At 43.4% G+C, this 7,733-nt stretch overlaps 1 pseudogene; it reads right to left on the bottom strand.

The window, feature by feature from the left end:
* Positions 1–7,472, bottom strand: part of LOC103750109 — a 28,382-nt pseudogene extending 20,910 nt beyond the window's left edge.
* Between the last annotated feature and the right edge of the window lie 261 nt (positions 7,473–7,733).

Below are 7,733 nucleotides of genomic sequence, written 5' to 3'. Positions count from 1 at the left end.
CCCCATTTCCCCCCTTTCTCCCTTACTAATACCCTTCTCCTATGGTCCTACCTCTCTTGAGCTCCTTCTTCCCCTTTATCCCCTAGGTTCCTTGTATACCCTTCCCTCCCCCCTTCCTTAAACTAACCCAATTTTTATCCATATCTCCCTTATTAACACCTCTTTCCTACTGTTTTTCTCTTTCAGAGTCTTTTTTTTACTTTACCTCCCTGGTTCTGTTCCATTATCCTGGTTCCTGTAGTTACGTCTGGATACATACTTACTTCTCAGGGTTTGGTGCTACGATCCACATATGAGGGAGAACATATGTCAATTTTTTTTCTGAGTCTGTGTTACTCCACTTAGTAGAACAGTTTCTAGTTCCATCCATTTACCTGCAAATTTCATGATTTCATCTTTCTTTACTGCTGAGTAAAACTCCACCATATAAATGAATCACATTTTCATTATCCACTCGTCAGCTGAGGGACACTTAGGTTGCTTCCATATTTTAGCTGTTGTGAAAAGAGCAGCAACAAACATGGATGTACAAGTATCTCTGCAATAGAATGAGTTCTTTGGGTGTATTCCAAGGAGTGGTATAACTAGGTCAAATGGTACGTTCATTTGTAGTTTTTTAAGACTTCTCTACACTGCTTTCCATAGGGGTTGAGAAAGTTTGCTGCCCCGCCAGCAGTGGATGAGCGTTCTTCTTTCCCCGCATCCTCTCCAACATTTGGTATCATTTGTTCTCTTGATCTTAGCCAGTCTGACTGGGGTAAGATGAAATCTTAAAGTGGTTTTAATTTGCATTTCCCTAATTACTAGTGATGGTGAACATCTTTTAAGATGCTTCTTAGCCATCTTTATTTCTTCTTTTGAGAACTCTCTGTTCAGCTCCTTAGCCCATCTTTTAATTGGGTTACTTCCTTTCTTTATTCTTTGTTTTTTGACTTTGTTATATACTCTGGATGTTAAACCTCTGTCAGATGTGTCACTGGTGAAGATTTTCTCCCATTCTGTGCATTTTCTCTTCACTTCCCAAGTTGACTCTTGTGATGTACAGAAGTATTTAGTTTAGCAAGGTCCCATTCGTTGGTTCTTGACCTTGTTTCCTGAGCAATTGACATCTGGTTTAGAAACTCCTTTCCTACACCTATATCCTTTAGGTTTTTGCCAATGTTTTCTAACAGTTTCAGATTTTTAAGCTTTACATTGAAGTCTTTGATCCATTCGGAACTGACTTTTGTGCAAAGTGAAAGATAGGGGTTTAGTTTCATTCTTGTACAGGCGGAGATCCACTTTTGCCAACACCATTTGCTGAACTTGCAGTCTTTCCTCCAGTGAATGTTCTTGGCCCCTGTGTCAATTATCAGGTGGCTAACATTGCATTTACTCACATTTGGGTCTTCAGTTTTGTTCCACTGATCTATGGGTCTATTTTTGTTCCAGTACCATGCTGTTTTTAGGACTATAGCTCTATAATACAGTTTAAAATCTGGTATAGTATTCTCCCCACTATTGCTCTTTTGCTCTTAGTGCTCAGCGTTGCTTTGGCTATCCGTGGTCTTTTTTGCTTCCATGTCAATCTTACGATGGTTTTTTCCAATTCTCTGAAATTTTTTATGGGAATTTTGATTGGCATTGCATTGAATCTATAAATGGCTTTTCATTTTCACAATATTAATTCTTCCAATCCATGAGCATGGGAGGTCCTTTCATCTTCTGATGTCTTCCTCAATTTCTTTCTTTCAATCTCTTTCTTTAGAGATTTAAATTTTTCATTGTAGAGGTCCTTAATGTCTTTGGTCAGGTTATTCTGAGATTTTTTTTTTTTTGCAGCTGTTGTGAAGGGGAGTGTTTCCATGTACTCTGGGTTGGTCTGGATGCAAAGGATCAGGAAGCAGTGGTGGTTCCAGGCTGAGAGGTCAGCCTCAGTGTCCAGGAGAGAGGCTGGCAGGTTGTGCAGCCTAAGGAAGCAGAGGGAGGTGAGGGCGGGACCAGGCCCAGAAGGCTCTTGGGGACCATGAGAAGGAACTGGGTTGGTCTGGGTGCAAAGGATCAGGAAGCAGTGGTGGTTCCGGGCCGAGGGGTCAACCCCGGTATCTGAGGTGCCAAGACAAGAAATGGGCCAGTACCCAGGCTAGGAGTAGAGATGAGGCAGGGGAGCTGGGAGGGTGAATGAGGCTGGGGGAGTCAAGACACAGTGGGTGCTGCTGGACTTACCCAGGAGAGAGGCTGGCGGATTGTGCAGCCCAGAGAAGCAGAGCTGCAGCCCAGGGAAGCAGTGCTGCATTAAATTCTTGAATCAATATACCAATTACACCTTAATGTATGATATACAGCATATGATATATTACACAATATATTATACATAACATTTGCCAATATATATCATTAATACAAATGTACATATGGTTGATAGTATATTAGCCATAGAGTCCATTATGTAAGCATGAATTCCTCATCTTATACCTAAATCTTTCTAGGCGTATACCATTATATCACTAGCTCCTCAGTATCTGCTCCTGCTGTTCCACTTTTGCATTTCTATTAGTTCAGGTTTTCACATTCCCAGTGAAACATCATCATATAATGATAGTATAATGTAGGAAAATATACATATGCCAATCTGAGTCTCAATTATCCAGTCCTTGAATATTCAAGTTGCTGGTGAATTTGAATCTAAAGTGTGTGTGTCAGTTGTGGATCACGTTTAGTTCAGCCCTTTCTGTGGATTTGCCTGTTGGTCTTATATTGCACTTTTCATTTTAGTTGCATCCAAAATAACTACCCACATGAAGGATTTACGCCTGCAATTTTCAATTTAGTTTCTTGTGATCTATGTTCCTCTGTCTCGCCATTGTCTTATAAATTTTGTCTAGACTCAGTGTTCCAGTTTCTAACACAGCCTCTTCCATGTTATGTTCAAGAGTCTACTGTCTTCCACATTTACTGAGACTTGTCCTGAGGAAACTATGTTACATTACCTTTCAAGGTCACCTCAAAAAGGAAAAGACTCTCCTCACAGGAAGTGTATCTGTAGTTGGAGACAAAGTTATCTGTTAGAGATTGTCCTGAGAAGACCTGGGATGCAAGAGGTTGGTTATGAGCACTGAAGTCTATAGCCTTGCCACAGGATCCACAGATTCTTTATTTGTGCCCCTCTCCCACCCCTTCATACAGACTGCCCAAATTTTATCAGATATGAAGCCTGCATGTACTGCAAGTGGGAGAGACATGCTAGACTCTCCCCAAGGCTGCATGTAACTCATGCAATTGTCCCTGGGGATCAGAGCTGATAATTGTGGTAATCCCTGTGTCCTGGTCTCTGTGCATTGCACAGGCCTTCCTACCCCCTTTTCTGGAGCAAGTGGATTCCCTGTAGGAGTGTGAGTGACCATCAAGACTAAGGATGATGCTAGCTCCACCCTCCACAATCCCCCCCACCACATAAGATAACACATCTGAGATTGGTGTCAGTGTGCAAAGTGAAGCAAATATCACAAAGGCAAAATAGTCAAGCATGCCAGCATTTATTTGAGGCTCATTGAACAAGATATTTGGGAAAACAGGGGCCTGGGCAGGAGAAGGGCTTCGTCACTGTCCACAGCCTTGTGTCTATGGCTGCCATGGTCTTAGCCTCAGAATGTCTGGTATCCTCTCCTGAGAACACAGAGGGACAAATGGAACTTTTGTAGTCCTGGGGGAATAGAGGTATGGGTTGGGGCTCTCTTGGAAGGAGAAGGGAGGCAGTTCAACCTTCCATGAATGATGAGAGAAGCAGAGGCTGGCTCAGAGCCCTCACTTGTAGAACTTGACCACTGTGCCATCCCTCTCTGGCACTGACCCTTCCAAGATCTTCTCGGAAGAGCAAGCTCTGGCCTGAGCCATTGGGTGATTTCTCCACAGTGTGAAGAAGACAACAATTTCCTTAGATTGTTTTTGTGGGCCTCTCAGAGCTTGCAAAAGAGATTCAGTGATCTCTTCCAAAAAGTCCCACTATGGCTGGTATCTAGTACCTCATTCAGCTCCTATGATGGGCTTCCATCCCCACTGCCAGTTGAAGTCCTAAGGATGCAGAGGTGGGGTGACCTGCACTGACCAAACCTCAGCCTCCTGTAAGGCATTCCAAACAAGGACAGAAAAGAGACTCACCGACCCTGAGGTGGAAAGAAGGAAATGAAGATCATGTTTCCAGGACTGTACAATGAGCCAGAACTGACTCACAGAACTTCCTTAAAGAGATTTGGTGAACTCCTTAGTCTGCTGTGTACAAAGAGACAGAGGCTCTTCCCTTCTGCATTCCAGCCCTCCCTTGCTCTGCACATCCTGTTTTCCCTTCTTACAGCCCAGTACATTCTGCCCAACCAATGGACACATTTCTGGTGTCTGGCCAGTGTTCTTAAGTCCATATCTCCACACTTTTATTGTTTCCTTCCTTCACAATTCTTCTTCCCTCTGGCCTCCCCTGCAGCCTGTAGGCCCATTCTGATGGCTGGAACAGGAAACCCTGAGGCCTTTTGTGGGAGCCAACAAGAGACCCTGCAAAGATGGTGCTGAGAGGAAGCGAGTAGGGCAAGGCTTGACTTGTTTTAAAAACCTCCCAATTGGCTAAAGGACACTTCCCCATCTCTGGGGACATGTGATCAGTGCATGATCATCATTGATGCCTATGGGACCCTGCCCATGTGGCAGATTGACCTTTAAGCTGATTGGGTGCATTTGGGGGAGGGGGGTTTCTGAGGGGATTTCCAAACTGCGGTTTTTGCCTTTATAAGCTCTGTGACACCTGCAATAAACGAGTTCCTGCTGTCTGATTGTCTTAGGCATGGAGGGCTGGTGGAACAGGCAGACAGCGCACTCTACTTTCCCTGATCCCCCCGTGTGGGTAGTCCCTCCAGAGCGACCTGCCAGCAGGGTCCAGCTGCCCCCTGAGGGCTCCCGCAGCCTTTGTGTAGGTGGTGACTTCTCCTTTGGTGGGGTTTCCACAGAGAAGAGTTCTCATGAACCTGCTCTCTGCCACCCCGTTTAGTTAGGGATATGATGTATCTCATGGCCCTCAGGAAGGGTAAGGACAGAGCATGAGTTGTGAGTTGTCCCATGGCCAGAAGGATAATCATTTTCCTCTCTGAGTATTTTTGTCTCTGAGGTTTGCTCTCAATAGGTTAAGGGGACTGTATGTGCCTGTGTGTCTCTCATTATCTTGTGGATAGCAGAAGAGTGTTTCTAGGACTGGGCAGCTTCTGCACTTTGCGGGACAGTTGTCAAGGGTCCAGATTATTTCCCTTGGTTTCTAAATTCATCAATTTGTACTTTGACCTGTGATGGATTTTGAGTTAACTCCTTCCTGCTATGTGGGTTACTGAGGTTCCCTTTTTTCCTTAAGAGCATTTAATTATGTTAGAGCCTCTTTAGTTGTTTTATGGCCTTTGCATTGTGTTCACGAATGCACATATTCTGTCCTAAGGTGATTTCATACTGCAGTGGCTGCTGCAGTTTTTTGTAATAGTCATATATTTGGGGAACATAATCCTCCGTCTTTGTCTTCCTCCAAATGTGTTTAGATAGTGTCTAGGTCCTTTTGCAGAGAACTTTGGGAAATAAATTCCTTTTTATAGTAGTAATGGTGAGTGGAAATCTTGACGTTTTGAGTCTTCTTGTCAATAAGCATAGTATATTTCCATTTACTTAAGACTTAATCTTTCTCCGTATTTGTGGTTTTGTCGAAAAGGTCTTCCATTTATTATGTGAAATTTCTCAACAGATAAGTCATTTATTTTACTGTCATTTACACTGTCCCTTAAGGCACTTTCAGTCTCCAATTCTTTGTTTCTAGTATATTGGCACAGAGTGGTTTTGTGAATACTGATTTTTCTTTTCTAAGATTCTGCTATATCATTTCTAACATCTAGGACGTGATTTTTTTCTGGGTTATGGGGTATGTCCTGCATAAAATATTATGCCACTTTTAAAGAAAGGTAGCCAGAGGAAAGAAAAAATGCAAAGTAAAGAAACAAAGTTTGGACATCTGGGCGGAAGAATCCTCGCCATTGCAGTGTTCATTTTACAATGGATGCTGTGCACTCAGAAACTCACTACTGGTCTGTTGCACTCCCAGACATGAATGAGACGTCCATATCACACTCTGTCCCTCAAGCACAGGGACTTTTGTGGAAGAAGAGGTGGAAAGATGATAAGAGATGGAGTTTATGGAAAACCAGGACAATGCCTTGGCTTCTGCTCATGATCAAGATCAAGCCAGTTAATGTTCTAGCATAGATAGGGCCTCCCTATCTTTCCACCCCTAAATGAGGAGCTGTGTATTCTTGATGTCTTCTCTGGGCATGATTGTCAGTTTTCTTTGTGGGTGTGGCTCCTGGTAGGCTCAACATGCTCCAGTGAATTGTTCCACAGACTGGAGCACAAATCAGATGCTGTGGGTTATTAGAAATAAAAGAGAGCAGAAAGTATGGATGGGGAAACGTATAAGAGGTAGATCACGGAGGACTCAGAGGAGGAATGGGGGTGAATATGATCAAGATACATTGTATGGAATTCTCAAAGAATTTATAAAGATATTGAAAAAAAGCAAATGAAGTTGGGAGAAGGGAGTGTGGTCATGGAGCCGGGAGAAGCCAGAGGAATGAGTGATGGTTGGAATATCAAAATACATGGTGTGCATGTTTGAATTTTTCAGAGTTAATAAAACTTATTCTAAGAAATAAATAGAAGAAGACAGTGCTCAAGTTTCTTCTATTGTAACTAACATTAGGTCTTCAATCCCCCTACCTAGGGAAGCATGTAAGGCTTTGCCTGCTATGAGAAAAGAGGCACCGGGCTCAAGGACAGAGAAAGACTATAGATGTTGTTCCCAAATTTCACATGTTGGTCAAGAAGTTGGCTATGGAAGAAGGAGTCTGTAGTAAGTGTTTTCACTGGATAGAGAGCCTTTGTTTTTTGGAGGAAGCATGAGTAGCTCGATCACAATTCCTTTAGTTGAACTGCATTGTTTCCTTGGGAAAGAATTCTCTGGAACTTGGCAAATCCCTGTAAAGAAATATCTTATTAATATTAGGTACTAACTGTTTCAGGGAAGGAGAAATCAGGCCAGGGTGGGGCAATTTAAGAATGGGGCAGGTGGAGCATGAAGGCTCAAGCAAGCTGGGACTCTTCTTTCACAGATGAGGAGAATACAGAGTACCACCTCCAGGCCCAGGTAGACCCAATAATCCAGGAGAGTAAGGGCAGGCTGTTGCCCATCGTGGATGTTAACTTAGGCCATTGCCCAGGCCCATTCCACTGTGTACTAAAGACACAGTTTTTATTTCCAACATTATCACTGACTACTCTTGTGTCACTGGAAAAAATCACTTCTCCATGGGCCTGAGTACCCTCAGATACAAAGTCAAAGTTAAGGTTGGATAGTCCTCCAGATCTTCAGGGCTCTGAGTTCTGGATTCTTTATTCATCCTAACATACTCATCCCTCATCGCTCCAAGAACTTCTGGGTACCTGATTCCCATTTTTAATCAATGCCCCTTCAATGAGCCCCTAAAGGCCTGCGCTACTGAGCCAGTCTCCGGAACTGTCACCTTTGCCCAATATTCTGGAGACCATGGGGCAGCAATTAGAGGTTCCCCTGTCTGTGGAGTCTCATAGTCCTTCTGCAATGCCAAACATGTCAGTAGACCAAGGAAAATGGAGTGTCCTGTATTATTAGATTTCCAGCCTTGTGCTTTGTGACATGAGAG

This window comes from Nannospalax galili, unplaced genomic scaffold (assembly GCF_000622305.1).
Source record: "Nannospalax galili isolate Female #2095 unplaced genomic scaffold, S.galili_v1.0 scaffold1587, whole genome shotgun sequence".
In the NCBI taxonomy this organism is placed as follows: Eukaryota; Metazoa; Chordata; class Mammalia; order Rodentia; family Spalacidae; genus Nannospalax; species Nannospalax galili.
This window is presented reverse-complemented; position numbering and strand designations above follow the sequence as displayed.